Source organism: Schistocerca cancellata, chromosome 12 (genome assembly GCF_023864275.1).
Source record: "Schistocerca cancellata isolate TAMUIC-IGC-003103 chromosome 12, iqSchCanc2.1, whole genome shotgun sequence".
NCBI classification, from domain to species: Eukaryota; Metazoa; Arthropoda; class Insecta; order Orthoptera; family Acrididae; genus Schistocerca; species Schistocerca cancellata.
Window position 1 is genome coordinate 160,098,601 of NC_064637.1, and position 17,355 is coordinate 160,115,955.

A 17,355-nucleotide genomic window follows, 5' to 3' on the forward strand; every position below is an offset into this window, starting at 1 on the left:
CAATATCTTTGTCCAATATCTTTGTCCAATATCTTTGTCCAATATCTTTGTCCAATATCTTTGTCCAATATCTTTGTCCAATATCTTTGTCCAATATCTTTGTCCAATATCTTTGTCCAATATCTTTGTCCAATATCTTTGTCCAATATCTTTGTCCAATATCTTTGTCCAATATCTTTGTCCAATATCTTTGTCCAATATCTTTGTCCAATATCTTTGTCCAATATCTTTGTCCAATATCTTTGTCCAATATCTTTGTCCAATATCTTTGTCCAATATCTTTGTCCAATATCTTTGTCCAATATCTTTGTCCAATATCTTTGTCCAATATCTTTGTCCAATATCTTTGTCCAATATCTTTGTCCAATATCTTTGTCCAATATCTTTGTCCAATATCTTTGTCCAATATCTTTGTCCAATATCTTTGTCCAATATCTTTGTCCAATATCTTTGTCCAATATCTTTGTCCAATATCTTTGTCCAATATCTTTGTCCAATATCTTTGTCCAATATCTTTGTCCAATATCTTTGTCCAATATCTTTGTCCAATATCTTTGTCCAATATCTTTGTCCAATATCTTTGTCCAATATCTTTGTCCAATATCTTTGTCCAATATCTTTGTCCAATATCTTTGTCCAATATCTTTGTCCAATATCTTTGTCCAATATCTTTGTCCAATATCTTTGTCCAATATCTTTGTCCAATATCTTTGTCCAATATCTTTGTCCAATATCTTTGTCCAATATCTTTGTCCAATATCTTTGTCCAATATCTTTGTCCAATATCTTTGTCCAATATCTTTGTCCAATATCTTTGTCCAATATCTTTGTCCAATATCTTTGTCCAATATCTTTGTCCAATATCTTTGTCCAATATCTTTGTCAAAGATTTTTGATAGTGTAATAGGGATCTTTGACAAATGTCGTCCAATATTTGATCAAATCTAGGCCGAGGCCGTATATTTGATCAAAGAAATCGCTTGTCTTCTGTTCACTGCAATGCGATATGTTACCACGCGGAGCGCTAGCATCGCTGCAGCGTTCTGTCGTCTGTAGTGTTTTTATAACCATTGCCGGTAAATACAATTGGTGTGTGCCGACAACTACAAAATTAATAGAGATGTCTGAAGCTGATGAGGCGCTTTACAACGTGAGGCACCCTGAATACAAAAACAGATTAAGAAGATTGGAGACCTAACTTGACCTAACCTAACCTAACATAACCCTCTCCTGTAGCAAGGAATCGGAGTGTTATAGTGAGCCTGTCTTCTGAAGATGTAGCAGTTCTTAAGTGAATATTGTGCTTTGTGATATGAGGATACACTTCATTGAGCATATACAGAAATGTATGCTCATCCATTCTTAAGTAATTGATGTACGACTTGACGTCTTCCACTGTAAGCTCACGTAACAAGTTTTGTTGAATGCTTTTATCGTGTCGTCGTAAAACGCACGGCTTCACACAGATTAGATTAGTTTTTCGTTCCATAGATCTATGCTGAGGAGAGCCTCGTGGATGTGGAGCATGTCGATTTTTTTAAAGCTGAAATAACAAATTAAATAACATGTTGTTGTCAGCCATCTTGAACTTTGACGAAAAATTTGATGACAGTGTAATACCCCCTCTAGCGCTACGTCAAAGATCTTTGTCAAGTATATTGGACGGAATATTGGATCACATCTTTGATCAAATCTTTGACAAAGAAATTTGATAGTGTAATACCGGCCTTAGCACTGACTTAACAGCGGCGCCGTGACTTGTGAAGTATGCAACCCGCAACTCTGTACTCGTACTCGCCCCATTCCTGATCTCTAGTAGAGGGAGATGTAGAGGGTAAAAACTGTAGGGGTAGACACGGACTGAAGTAGACAACAAATAACGGAGGGCGTTGCGTGCTACTCTGAGATGAAGAGGCTGGTACACGTGAGGAATTCCTGGTGAGCTGCAGCAAACAGTCAGAAGGCTGATGACACACAGAAAGTTACAGCTAGCAATATCAGGTGGTTTGCAGTAACCTAGTAATGTAAATGAATGTGGTAGCTCGCACTCAATATATTATTCACTGTAAGTCATTTATTCTTGTCCAGTGGGTTTTACTGAATCGAACTGGCTCTGTGTGTGTGTTGCGTGGTGCAGCGTACAGTGGATTGTGGGTGACGCACTCGCCAGCGCGCCGCCAGTAGAATGGGGCGGATTAGCGCGGCGTAATTAAAACGCAGCTGCGTGTCATGCGTCCCGTGTGTTGCGTGACCTGCGTGAGTAGCGGTCAGTGCGTGGAGCAGCCGCGGCTGTGGCAAACCGCTATCCACTCACACTCTCGTCAAGTGCTCTGCGGTCCTAAGGGATCAGTGCGCGCCCTGGGCGGAACTACCGCAGGATCAGCATGACATCTCATGCAAACAAGTCTCTGACAAGTGGCTGACAAGGATAATATATACACTAGTGGCCATTAAAATTGCTACGCCAAGAAGAAATGCAGGTGATAAATGGCTATTCATTGGACAAATATATTATACTAGACCTGACATGTGATTACATTTTCACGCAATTTGGGTGCATAGATCCTGAGAAATCAGTACGCAGAACAACCGCCTCTGGCCGTAATAACGGCTTTGATACGCCTGGGCATTGAGTCAAACAGAGCTTGGATGGCGTGTACAGGTACAGTTGCCCGTGCAGCTTCAACACGATGCCACAGTTCATGTGCTGAATGGCGTATTGTGACGAGCCAGTTGCTCAACCACCATTGACCGGACGTTTTCAGTTGGTGAGAGATCTGGAGAATGTGCTGCCCAGGGCAGCTTTCTGTATCCAGAAAGGCCCGTACCTGCAACATGCGGTCGTGCATTATCCTGCTGAAATGTAGTGTTTCGCAGGGATCGAATGAAGGGTGGAGCCACGGGTCGTAACACATCTGAAATGTAACGTCCACTGTTCAAAGTTCCGTCAATGGGAACAAGAGGTGACCGAGACGTGTAACCAATCACGCCAGGTGATACGCCAGTATGGCGATGACGAATACTCGCTTCCAATGTGCGTTCACCGCGATGTTGCCAAACACGGATGCGACCATCGTGATGCTATAAACAGAACCTGGATTCATCCGGAAAAATGACCTTTTGCCATTCGTGCACCCAAGTTCTTCGTTGAGTACACCATGGCAGGCGCTCCTGCCTGTGATGCAGCGTCAAGGATAACGGCAGCCATGGTCTCCGAGCTGACAGTCCATGCTGCTGCAAACGTCGTCGAACTGTTCGTGCAGATGGTTGTTGTCTTGCAAACGTCCCCATCTGTTGACTCAGGGATCGAGACATGGCTCCACGATGCGTTACAGCCATGTGGTTAAGATGCCTGTCATCTCGACTGCTAGCGATACGACGCCGTTGGGATCCAGCACGGCGTTCCGTATTACCCTCCTGAACCCACCGATTCCGTATGCTACTAACAGTCATTGGATCTCGGCCAACGCGAGCAGCAATGTCGCATACGATAAACCGCAATCGCGATAGGCTACAATCCGACTTTTATCAAAGTCAGAAACGTGATGGTACGCATTTCTCCTTCGTACACGAGGCATCACGACAACGTTTCACCAGGCAACGGCGGTCAACTGCTGTTTGTGTATGAGAAATCTGTTGGAAACTTTCTTCATGTCAGCACGTTGTAGGTGTCGCCACCGGCGCCAACCTTGTGTGAATGCTCTGAGAAGCTAATCATTTGCATATCACAGCATCTTCTTCTTGTCGGTTAAATTTCGCGTCGGTAGCATCTCATCTTCGTGGTGTAGCAATTTTAATGGCCAGAAGTGTAGAAGAATGGAAAAAAATGATTATCTGTTAGAGGACGATCGGTTTGTCGTTAGATAGGTTAAAGGCGCCGGAGAGGTAGTCCTGACCCTGCGCTTGATAGTGGCAGCAAGACTGAAGGGAAATCGAGACATACTCGCAGGATGTCGACTTCGAAAAGGCGTTCGATAACGCAAAATGGTTTAAGATGTTCGAAATTTCTCAGGAAAACGTAAGTAAGTTGTGGAGAAAGGAGAGAAATATACAGGATGTTTATGATTAAAGTTTCGCTACTGGAGCCAGTGTAGAAAGAAAAATACTGTCCAGCAAGCCATGAAGGCTCAACGGTACCGACCGACCGCCTTGTCATCATCATCATCTCTTATGCGTCACCTGATGTGGATGCAGCTATGGAGGGGTATGTGGTCAGCACACCGCCCTCTAGGCCGTTGTCAGTTTCCCTGACCGGAGCCGCTGCTTTCCAGTTAAGCAGCTCCTCAATTGGCCTCCAAAGAGCCGGGAGCCTCCCGCTTGCCAAGAGCGCTCGGCAGACCCGGATGGTGACCCGTCCAAGTGCTAGACAAGCCAGACGGCAGTTAAAGGGAACCAGTGTCAACACTGCGGCAAGGCCGTTCGCTGGTCAGTGTAGCAGGAGAACTGTTTATTGTATGGTTTCCCAACTTTGTTGGAATGATGTCGAGACTGTGAGCTGCAGGATTTGCATTGTTAGTGGTGATGGTGTTATGGCTTAGTCTCCGGTTAAGGCGCCGGTACTGGTAAGGCGACGTAGAACTTAAACACAAGCCTCGGTGTGCATTACAGCCGCAAATAGTCAACCTGGACAAGGTGAGCAGGGCAGTTTCAGTTTCATCAAAACAACAACAGCGTTGCTGCAGCTCTTACGTGCTGTACGAACGTAACCTTTTTTTTTTATTTTGTGGTAAGTTTCTATGGGACCAAACTGCTGAGGTCATCGGCCCCTAGACTTAACACTGCTTAATCTAACTTAAAGTAACTTACGCTAAGGACAACACACAACACACTCGCCCATGTCCGAGGGAGGACTCGAACCTGGGGAGGGGGGGAGGGGGGGAAGGGGGGGGGGGAGGAGCCGCGCAAACCGTCGCAAGGTGCCCCCCAGACCGAGCGGCTATCCCGAGCGGCGAACGTAACAAATGTTACCCCTCTTACGTGCAGATTAAAATGTGTATCTTTCAATGGTTTATTCGTTATTTCTCTTGTGCATGCCCTTACAAGTGTTTCCAGAGAGTTTCACTGTTCTACGATCACTTGTTTTTCATGGAGCCCACTCAACCAGCAAATAATAAAGGTCGAAACCCAGAAAGTGGTGGTGGTTAGTGTTTAACGTCCCGTCGACAACGAGGTCATTAGAGGCGGAGCGCAAGCTCGGGTTAGGGAAGGAAATCGGCCGTGCCCTTTCAAACTAACCATCCCGGAATTTGCCGGAAACGATTTAGGGAAATCACGGAAAACCTAAATCAGGATGGCCGGAGACGGGATTGAACCGTCGTCCTCCCGAATCGAAACCCAGAAAGAAGAGCTCCGATTAAAGAGGGAATAAGACTGGTATGCAGTGTTTCTTCTCTACTATTCAATCTGTATACTGAATAAGCTACGTCGGAACTGAGAAAAAGTGCATAAAATAGGATTAAAAGTCAAGGTGCAGAAATATCAGTGACAAGATTCACTGATGGCATTGCTAACTTCACTGAAAGCGAGGTAAAATTAAAAGAGATACTGAATGGAATGAACAGTCTACTTCCACTGGATATAGGTTAATAGTAAAGTAAAGGAAGACGAAACTAACTAGTAGCAGAAGAAATCGGATTAGTAACATCAAAATTGGGAGCAACGAAGTAAACGAACTGAAGGGATCCTGCTACCTTGGAAGTAAAATGAGATATGGTGGATGAAGGAAGGAGGATATAAAAAGCAGATTAATATAGGAAAAGAGGGAATTCCTGGCTACAGTCAGCGTATCATCAAACATCGACCAAAATCTGAGGAAGAAATTTCTGAGAATTTACGTTTGCAGTATAGCATTAATGGTAATGAAACGTAGCCTAGAGGGGAAACCAAAAAAGAAGAGAATGTTAGCTTTTGTGATGTAGTGCTACAGAAGAATACTCGAAATTAGGTGCTCCTGATAAGGTAAGGAATGTGAAACGTCCCCTTAGAACAATTATACATGACTGTGCTTATACTGACACACAATATTTTTTTAGCGCAACGCAATCTGACTTTCAATAATCGCTACAAAAGAATGGCCCTGACTAACATTAACCTATACCTTTCACAAATCACTTACCTCACAAAAATCTTCGTTACTCAAGCTACAGCAATACAGCGAGCGCCACTACTGCCAGATAAATAAAAGATTCAAACTACGGAAGGCACTAACTAGTAATAGGTATAGTTAGCAAATGAAAGATTTTAATAGAGAACAAACAATGTATTTACCTCAATAGTGTTCAAAAGTCATAATGTATATAGCAGTTCATGATATCCAGTATTACAAATTTCAAAACTCCGCCGTCTCTCTCCCCACATCCACCACTGCTGGTGGCTCACCTCCAACTGCGCAACGCTACGCGCTGTTAACATCCAGCTGCCCAACACTACAGTGGCAGACAACAATGCTAACTAGCCACAGACTGCACACAGCACAGCCAGTGATTTTCATACCGAGCGCTACGTAACGTTGCCAATAAGAAAACATAAACAGCCTACTTACAAATCGTCCGCTGCATAATCGGCCAGGAGAGGTATGTACGAAAAAAATGACAAGGAGGAGGGACAGTGACAGGACGTGTGTTAAGGCGTCAGGAAGTAACTTCCATGGCACTAGAGGGTAAAAACTGTAGAAGAAAACATATACTGCAATACATCCAGCAAATAATCGAGGTTTTAGGTTGCAAGTGCTACTCTGAGATGAAGAGGTTGGCACAGAAGAGAAATTCGTGGGTGGCCGAATCAAATCAGTTACCGGACTAGGGAACCACTTTTTTTTTAAAGCAATAGTGTCCCAGACGAATGGGATGCTCCATACAGGCGAATCAGTTGCAATATTTCGTTTTTCCAGTGGGTCATTACATTACAGACGCCAATGGTTTGGAGAGATGCAAGCGCTCTGCTGGTAAACTGCTACCACAATTTAATTAACTTTCGCCATTTGGGCTGTTTCATTACTAGCAGAACTCACTTCTGGTAATCGTTTCTACGACAATTCTGTATCCTAATAAATACAACCCCTGTTTAAGTCTTTATTAAGAGTATGTAGCATTAATGACCGGGAAAGTGCTGAATAACAACAACTCAAGCTCCCTTACAGTTTATCCAATGTATTATCAGATATATTACAATTCTTACTTTGATACGTGCAAGTCGGTCAGCAGCGGTATAATCTTCAAGTTGGATGAAATAACCAACGTAGGACACAGGGGCGACAGTACTCTAGGGAGCGAAATTCAAAACTTCGAGCTTTTGGTGTCATGTAGGTGACGCGTTCGCAATATGGCTCCAAGACACGGTATTTCTACAATAGAGTGAGGTGACAAAGGTCGTGGGACGCTTCCCATTATCGTCTCGGACCTCCTTTTGCCCTACGCAGAGCAGCAGATACACAGCATGGACTCAACAAGTCGACGGAACTCCTCTGCAGAAATACTGAGCCATTCTGAGTCTACAAACGTCCATACATGGGAAAGAGTTGCCGGTGCAAGATTAAGTCCACAAGTGTTCAATGGGACTCAAGTCGGGCGATCTGAATTGCCGTATCATTCGCATAAATTTTGCAGAATGTTCTTCAAAACATTCGCGAATAATTGTGGTCCAGTAAGATGAGGCACTGTGATCCATAAAAATTCCATCCATGAATGGCTGCAAATAGTCGCCGAGGTGTGATTTTTTTACTTTTACCACTTTTCTTGCCGGCCGGAGTGGCCGAGCGGTTCTATGCGCTACAGTCTGGAACCGCGCGATCGTTACGGTCGCAGGTTCGAATCCTGCCTCGGCATGGATGTGTGTGATGTCCTTAAGTTAATTAGGTTTAAGTAGTTCTAAGTGCTAGGAGACTGATGACCTTGGGAGTTAAGTCCCATAGTGCTCATAGCCATTTGAACCATTTTTGAACCACTTTTCTTGCTGGGGTCAGTTATGTATTACTCGGAGTAACAATTAAGTTCTCGCTCAGTGGTATGTACACTGATCAGGCAAAACGTTACGAGCGCTGGGACACTGAGACTTTGTGTTGCCTCGTGAAGTCGAGAGCAAGTGACGAGTTAGGGAAAGTACAGAAGCAGAGAAGAGTGGCGAATCATTCTAGAAACGATATTGGCTGCAGCAAGGACAGTTGGGCGACATAAGCGGCAAGTAGTTTTTGCCGCTGTCAAATACGTGTGAAGTGCCCAACGTGTGCGAGAAACGTCACGCCTCTATCTCGCAATTTGTCGACTTCAGGGCAATTGCGTCTGTTTCGTTGTACGCTATTTCGTGATTCGCCACGGCAAGAACTGCGTGTTAACGCTGGATACCATACTGCATCTCTGTTCACGAGATCTGTTGAGCTGTGAATTCCTACTGTTCTTTTAATTACGCTGACATTGTACGACGTCGTCGAAGACAGAGTATAATTATTTTCGTAATACACAACTTTCGGCCGCTGTACATTTCTCTGTTTCGTTCAGACGTGTGTATTGTCGATGTTTGACGCATCTCTCTTCCACTCCGGCAGCCACAAGGAATGTTGTAAACACTGTCTTCTCAAACCAAAGACTGTCCTCAACTGAACCAAAAACTGTTCTGCGCCGTGCTGCCGTAGGTGCCGTTGCTAGGTTGGCATCGTTTAGTTGGTATAGGTACGGTTGTCATCTTCATCTTGTGTTCATTGACGCCATTCCGTTTGCTAGCGTTGTCTGTCTACTAGTGGCAGCAGCGGCGGTTATCGATATCTAGTAACGGTGGTGCTATCTTTGGGCCGACGTTGTGGTGTTTCCGTGTCATGTGAGTCGGCAGTTCGGTTGGGAACGGACGAGCAGCCAGGTCCACGCAGCGCGAGAACACGCCAGGATCACTGCCGGATGGAAGGGCTGCATCGCGAGGGGCACAACCTCGTTGTCAACCGGACCCAGGAAGTATAAGTTGAGTGGACCTTAATCCAAGTAGTAAAACCTCCACCATTGTGAGATCTCGCCATTTGCTTGCGTGTTGCTGCTCGCAGTGACGCAGACACGAAGAGCAGTGAATGGAGCGTTTGGGCAGGCGAACCTAATTAGCCTTCCTCCACTTCTTATTATTAATTGCTGCATTCTGTGTTATTATTTGTGAAATTCAACCAGTGGTATTTTTTCCTGCCTAGTGGCCGCTAACGCCCCAGTTACCTGCCCCGGGAGCTTAGTGCATGTTACGGCAGTGAACTTTTCCTCGCCTTGCCGCTGCTGTCCGGCTAAGTGTGTAGTTCGACAGCTTCCTTGATTTGTGGGCCGGGTGGAGTTTTTTTTTTATTTTCTTCTACTCTGGTAGTAGTGGTTCCTTTCTGCTCCCGGATGCTCTAAACACTGGAGTCTGAAGACGTAGTGCTGACTGCCGGTTCTGGCTTGGGTGTGTTATTCCGTCATTGCATTGGTCATCGGACGTTAGGTAGACTCGGCAAATGAGTATTGGTCATGCGTTTAAACTGCCACTAGTCTGAGTTACCATCTCGCGAAGTGAATGCAACACTTGGCTGCCTGTCTCATCGCTTGCGAAGTCCTGAGGGACTTTCCCAGGTCGATCCTTGGAGTAACGTCTGCGCCCCCCCCCCCCCTGCCCAGATTGGTTTGGTCAGATTTGATGATTCTTTTAAAAAAATATTTTGGTAACTGTTATTTCAAGTTTGAAGATGTTTGACTGGTTCTTAAAGAATTGCTAGTCAGGCCTTCAGCCATGAAACAGTTTTTAAATTATTGCTGTTGGGGCCTTCAGCCGAGAAATAGTTTAATGTGTTGTCATTAAGGCCTTCAACCGTGAGTGTTACTTCTCTTAAAATTTTAATTAGACAATTGTATTCTAGCAGTGAGATTTTGATGATTGTTCTCTTAAAAATATTTTAATAACTGTAATTGCAAGTTGAAGTTAACTGGTTCTTAAGAGATTGCTATTGAGGCCCTCAGCCGAGAAATAGTTTTGAATTTGTTGTCATTAAGGCCTTCAGCCATAGAACACTTCTTATTGTCACCTTTTATTTGTTGTTGTTTTCAAATAATGTACGTGACTGAAAAAAAAAACAAATGGTTCAAATGGCTCTGAGCACTATGGGACTTAACATCTGAGGTCATAATCATTCCCCTAGAACTTAGAACTACTTAAACCTAACTAACCTAAGGACATCACGCACATCCATGCCCGAGGCAGGATTCGAACCTGCGACCGTAGCGGTCGCGTGGTTCCAGACTGTAGCGCCTAGAACCGCTCGGCCACTCCGGCCGGCAATAAACTAACGAACGGTAACTGATTAGTGCCCCATCCACAACCGTAACCCAGTCCTGGCTTCCTTGGTACCAGGTCTCATGCTCAGAGTTTTGTTGCCGGACGGAAGGAGCAATTACCTTCAATGAAGAAACAATATTGGTATTTTCCACAGATGCACCGCCACCGTGTAGCAGGACGACCACGCCTCTCCGTTCTTCACATTCTTGCAACCCCTCCCTCACATCATCCGACATGCGCCGCGTGTAAGCCACAGCGAATATCCAGTTCGAAATATCCATTTTGCAGGAACACAGCACGGATGTTGCGCAGCTCACCGGACGAGCTGTCTGAATCGGATACGCCTCGTTTCTAGAAAGCATGCCAACTTCAGGCCAAGGGTAGTGGCGGCTAATGGCCTGTAAGCGCAGGCCCGTGTTTGTCGGCCTACGATACACAGCATGGCCAGAGCTACCGCCCTCTTTTCTCAGCACCAACATCTCCGGGAACGGTGTTTCGCAGTTTCCTTCCAGTTCTATATATGACGGTAGTATCTGTTCCCGAAAGAACAGTTACCGTGGATGGCCACGCAGCTTTGCTAGAAATGAAATGATAATTAAATGGACACCCTAGCTGCAAACAGGCGTTGATGTACTTCATTGGGGACATGTTGAAAAATGTGTGCCCCGACCGGGACTCGAACCCGGGATCTCCTGCTTACATGGCAGACGCTCTATCCATCTGAGCCACCGCGGGCACAGAGGATAGTGCTATGCCCGAACTCGTACGGGACTTGGTAGATTAATCTGCCACGAGTAATGAGTATGATGGGCAAACATCTATTAGACGCACTACGAATGTAGTGGTGTGGACATGTTGGGAATGTGGATCTCACGGGGAGCGTGCAAGGGATAAGTCCCTGCAGACGCACTATCCTCTGTGCCCGCGGTGGCTCAGATGGATAGTGTGTCTGCCATGTAAGCAGGAGATCCCGGGTTCGAGTCCCGGTCGGGGCACCTTTTTCAACATGTCCCCAATGAAGTACATCAACGTCTGTTTGCAGCTAGGGTGTCCATTTAATTATCATTTCATTCCTTCCAGTTCCTTGGTAAATCGATGTTAGGAGGGGAAGAGAAGTGAGATAAACTGAGGTAACAAAAGTCATCGCTTGGCCATATCCTCGTACACACATGGCGGTAGTACCACGTACAAAAGAGATTCAAGGGCAGTGCGTTGGTGGAGCTGTCATTCATGCACAAGTGGCTGATACGGAAGTTTTGCGACGTGATTGTGGCCGCACGACGCGAATTAAGAGACTTTGAACGCGGGATGGTAGTTGGAGCTAGACGCAAGGGACAGTTCATTTCGGAAATCGTTAGGGAATTCAACATTCCGAGATCCGAAGTGTTCAAGTGTGTGCCGAAAATACCAAATTTCAGGCTTTACCTCACGCCACGGACAACGCATTTGCCGACGGCCTTCAATTGACGACCGACAGCAGCGGCAAATGGTTCAAATGGCTCTGAGCACTATGGGACTCAACATCTTAGGTCATAAGTCCCCTAGAACTTAGAACTACTTAAACCTAACTAACCTAAGGACATCACACACATCCATGCCCGAGGCAGGATTGGAACCTGCGACCGTAGCAGTCACGCGGTTCCGGACTGCAGCGCCAGAACCGCTAGACCACCGCGGCCGGCGAGCAGCGGCATTTGCGTAGAGTTGTCAGTGCTAGCACGGAAGGAAAACTGCGTCAGACAAACGTAGAAATCAGTGTGTGACGTACGACGAACGTATCTTGGGATAGTGGTGTGGTACCTCGCGTTAATGGGCTGTGGCAACAGACGACCGCCGGCCGCTGTGACCTGTGCGGTTGTAGGCGCTTCAGTCCGGAGCCGCGCTGCTGCTGCAGTCACAGGTTCGAATCCTGCCTCGGGCATGAATGTGTGTGATTTCTTTAGGTTAGTTAGGCTTAAGTAGTTCTACGTTGTAGGGGACTGATGACCTCAGATGTTAAGTCCCATAGTGCTCAGAGCCATTTGAACAGATGAGCGACTCGAATGCCTTTGCCAACAGCACGACACCGCCTGCAACATCTGGCTTTATCGGTTGGACCCTAGACGACTGGAAAAACCATCGCCTTGTCAGATGAGTCCCGATTCCGGTTGATAAGAGGTGATGGTAGGGTTCCAGTGAAGCGTAGGACCCATGCAGCAATAGACCCAGATTGTCGACAAGGCACTGTGCCCCAAGTTCGTGGTGGCTGCATGATGGTGTGGTACTCTGGTCAAACTGAGCCAGTCATTCACTGAAAAGGCTAATTGCTGGATTTCCGCTCCTTGTCGGAAAACGTGCTCAGCGGCTTGCCCCTTCTCTAAAGCAGTGTTGGCGGCGATCTGTTGCAGATCTGACGACGTAAAACGCCGGAGCAGGCACGAGTGTTCCGGAGCACATTGTCGAACTTTATGCTCTGCAACATGCGGACGGTACGTTTTTCCGTGTTGACTCAACGAAACGATTGCAGTGAGCTGATTGGACCATGGATCACGGTAAACTTATTACCTGCTCGTATTACCTACGTTTCATTTATATCAGGTCGACGGTTGTGTTTGGATACACCGTCATATTTGGCGGAAGACATGCCGCGCATACTGTCGGAGGTAGTATTTGTGGAAGAGGGTGGTGGGCTCCATGGGAATGGAGTAGTAATCGAATGCATTATGACAGCTGTGGAGTACGTGAACGTTATCGTGGATTCCTTCGTGCATGTCAATGACACGAGGCCACAATCGGGTTAGAATGGTTTCAAGAGCTTGACTGAAAATCAGCTCACACTGATGTCTCCTCTGCTAACTTCGGCTGACCTGACCCACACGGAACACTCGTAGGTCGGCATCGGACGTCAGTTCCGTGGCCACAAACCATCGGCCCGTGTAATTCACGGTAACTGCATGGATGTGATATAACGCCAAACCAGAGGCTTAAATGAGAGCTGCAGCGGCTGTGAGTGTACGCAAGGGACACCTGTCCTCTGTTTGGTACACTAAAACTTTGCACGAGTGTGGGCGAATGCAGAGCCACCTAACCACAGTTTTATCGCAAAAGCCCGCTAATGGAAACTATGAGTATCTTGTAACGCTGATTAATCTAAATTGGAATCAGCGATGAAAGTATTTTCTTTTCAAAATTTTGTTAAGAATGCATTGTAATTGTTACTCTACGTACGTTAACTTTGTGATTATATATTGTAAACTGTTGTTTGTGCTGAAAGATTAGCGTCAAACCTCCTTGCCTAGGGACGCCAGATCAAAGCTGATGTCGTCAAGCCCTGAATGAAAACTGCGCAATGGATAACTGGGGAGGGGAGCATGAGAGCGCTGCCTAGAGAGCGTGCCCTTTCTGTACGATACTAGGCAAGGGGCTGGAGGGCTCACACGCTGAAGTGTGGGTCCCTGCATTCTGTATCTTTTATTGCAAATGAATTCCTTTAACGTGACTCCTTTGTGATTTTCAGGGTATGTTAAAGATTGATGACAATTGATTACCTATTTATTTTAAACATTAACAGCGATTGCAGCAATTGTTCCAGTTTACAGATATTACTGTTTTACAACTTATAGCTCGGGTATATTATATACTAATCTGCACGCACATTTCTACGGGCAAGACGGAGTTGCGTTGGCCAAATGTATACCACCAAAGTCTCCCAATATTTTACATGGGACATCAGGGTCAAATTTCCGAAATTAAAAGAGAACATTCATTTCCTTACACAATCCTAAGCTGGAAATGAATTAGTGCAAATATTCAAATACCTCTCTTCCACGCGTGAACATCGAGACAGACGCACTGAGGGCACGTCTGCTCACTTACCCGTCTTCTGTAACACTCCCAGAATATCGCGGGCACCCAGAGGTCTTCCTGGGCCCCGGTGGGGGTGGATGGCCGAACCACTTGACCGTGACCAAACTCTCCACCCCAAATCTTGTGACACTGGAACGTCTTGGACTTTGACCTGCCTATGCTGTCTCTCTGACCCCCTACCCACGAGTAAGGTTAGCACTACTATACTACAGAACTACTTCCCAACTAAGATTTGGTCACGCTTTATGAAAAGGCGTGAGGAGGATTAGGAAAATTCATGTGCAGATTCACATTCACGTACAAGAAATGCATGATACACGACACATAATGATTTATTATGAAGCCTGACAGGTTTCTTTCCACCCGTCCACATGGGTTCTGTAGCACCAGCGGCCGGCCGAGTCGTGCAATAAAATTGGCGGCGGAGCCGCCTACGTTTGTATTTCCCGGTGCGAGCGAGCAGCGAAACCTGCTGCTTATGGAGCGGAAACTACTGTACCGTTTCAGTACAAAAGAGAAGATTAATTGAAATGTTTTCAATTTATTTATGGCATTGAAGCTAATGATTATAAGAGGGTTGTTTTTTAAGTAAGGGCCGTTTTTATTTTTTAAAAAAGGTACAAATACTTTTTTAAAAAAAGGTACAAATACTTTTGTAAAAAACTTTTATTTTATGATTCTACACACTTTTACCTATTTTTCTACATAGTTGCCTTGTTTATTTAAGCACTTCTCATACTGTACAACTAAGTTTTTAATTCCCTCTTCAAAGAATTCGGCCGCCTGCTCCGACAGCCAAGAGTTCACGGCCGCTTTCACTTCATCGTCGTCATTGAAGCGCTGCCCGCCAAGATGGTGTATCAGGCACCGGAAAAGGTGAAAATCGCTAGGAGCGAGGTCGGGGCTGTACGGTGCACGGTCCAAAACTTCCCAGCCAAAAGAATCAATCAAATCCCGAGTCTTTTGAGAGGTGTGAGGCCTAGCGTTATCGTGCAGGAGCAAAACTCCTTTTGTCAGCATGCCGCGCCTTTTGTTTTGAATTGCTCTGCGGAACTTCTTTAGAGATGCACAGTAGGCATTTGAGTTGATTGTCGTTCCTCGTGGCATAAAGTCCACTAGCAAAACACCGCGCCGGTCCCAGAACACAGTTGCCATAATCTTGCGCTTTGACAGCGTCTGTTTGGCTTTGACCTTGACGGGTGAGGTTGTGTGTCGCCGTTCCATCGATTGTCGCTTGCTTTCGGGAGTGATATGGGATACCCATGTTTCATCTTCAGTGACAATTTGACTCAACGTGTCATCCCCTTCTTCCTAGTAACGAATCAAAATGTCCAATGAAGTGGCAAATCTCTTCCCTTTGTGGTCCTCTGTGAGGAGTCTGGGTACCCACCGAGAACACAGTTTCTTAAAGTTTAGGTTTTCAGACACAATTTTGTACAAAACCGATCTTGAAACTTGTGGAAATTCCAAAGAAAGAGTGGAAATTGTGAATCTTCTGTCCTCACGAATGTTTGTTTCCACAGTAGCCACCAAATCATCAGTGATCACAGAGGGCCGGCCTGAGCGTTCTTCGTCATGGACGTTTTGACGGCCATTTTTAAACTCTGTAACCCATTGACGCACTTTACCTTCACTCATTGCATTCAAGCCATAAACTTCTGTTAACTGACGATGAATTTCTGCAGCCGATAGGCTTCTCGCGGTCGAAGAACGTATCACTGACCGTATCTCACACGCGGCGGGCGACTCAATAATCGTAAACATTATGAAGTAGCACAGCGATGCATGCACGTCAGCTACAGAGCTGCAACTTGCATCAGTGTGAACGGGAAGGATGCTGGCAAGTGGCGCGGTGGCTTGTTGCGGCGTCCGCGCGAACTACGGGACTATACGCACGAACGGCCCTTACTTAAAAAACAACCCTCGTACACTACGTTCCCACTGGTACCAGGTACGAGGGGTGTTCAGTAACCAATGCAATCCTTGTCCATTTTCGGTAGAAAAAATGCGGAATTTGCTTTGGGACATTGTGAAATATTCCCACTTCGGTCGCTGTTATTTCATCAAGATATGATGGGTGGTGGCGCCGCTGTACGCAGCCTTCAAAATGGCGTCTGTAACGGAGGTGCGATCCAAGCAGGGAGCTGTCGTTGAGTTTGTTTCGAGGAAAACCAGAGCATCGCAAGAATTCATAAGCACTTACAGAATGTCTACGGAGACCTGTCAGTGAACAGCCGGTGAGTCGTTGGGCGAGGTATCTGTCATCACAACAACAAGGTCACGGAGACCTGTCCCGCCTCCCGCGTGCCGGTCGGCAGCACGCAGCCGTGACTCGTGCAACGTTGGAACGTGCGGACACTCTCGTTGGAGGTGATCGGCGGATCGCAGTCAGACACCTCGCTGCTTAACTCGACGTCTCTGTTGGTAGTGCTGGCACTGTAGTCCACCAGTTAGGGCACTCAAAGCTGTGCGCGTTACGAGGCTGATGGGAACAATTTTTTTGTCGAAATCGTCACAGGTCATGAAACATGGGTTCCTCACTTCGAAACAGAAACGAAACGGTATTTCATGGAGTGACACCACACCAACCTCTTCTCCGAAGAAAAAGTTCAAAGCTGCACCCTCAGCTGGTAGTCATGACGACGGTCTCCCTTATGGTGGAACGATCCGCTGTGAAGTGCATTGTGCTATACCTAGGAAATTGGAGGAACTTCAGCATTATCGTCGTCACAAAAAAATAAAAAAAATAAAAGAATGCAAAGGAACTTCTCCGTTCGTATAACAACTCAAGGCCTCACAGAAGTGTGCACACCAGAGCAGCTCACAAAACTCCGTTCGACGGTGATTTGTAATCTGCTCTACAGTCCTGGTCTCACGCCTTCTTACTACCAACTGTTTGGTCCAATGAAGGATGCGCACCGCAGTAGGCGGCACCATGCGGGCATACAGCCCATTTCAGTGTAAGGCCGTCGCATTGAACAGAGATAGGGGTTTGTAGTAAAAGGAATGGGGAATAATGTGTTGTACTGGAATCCTTAATAAAATCAAACAGCTGTCAGAAAAAAATTGTTGCATTACTTATATATACTGAAAAAGATACTTTGGAAAATTTCAGCTCGGACGAGAGGTGTTGTGTGCAATGGATATACAGGGTGGTCCATTGATAGTGACCAGACCAAATATCTCACGGAATAATCGTCAAACGAAAAAACTACGAAGAACGAAATTCGTCTAGCT

At 46.0% G+C, this 17,355-nt stretch overlaps 1 non-coding gene across 1 annotated transcript; it reads right to left on the reverse strand.

The window, feature by feature from the left end:
- Positions 1 to 10,933: 10,933 nt before the first annotated feature.
- On the reverse strand, positions 10,934 to 11,008 carry Trnat-ugu (transfer RNA threonine (anticodon UGU)). Its single transcript has one exon. It is a non-coding gene; the product is annotated as a tRNA-Thr (tRNA).
- Between the last annotated feature and the right edge of the window lie 6,347 nt (positions 11,009 to 17,355).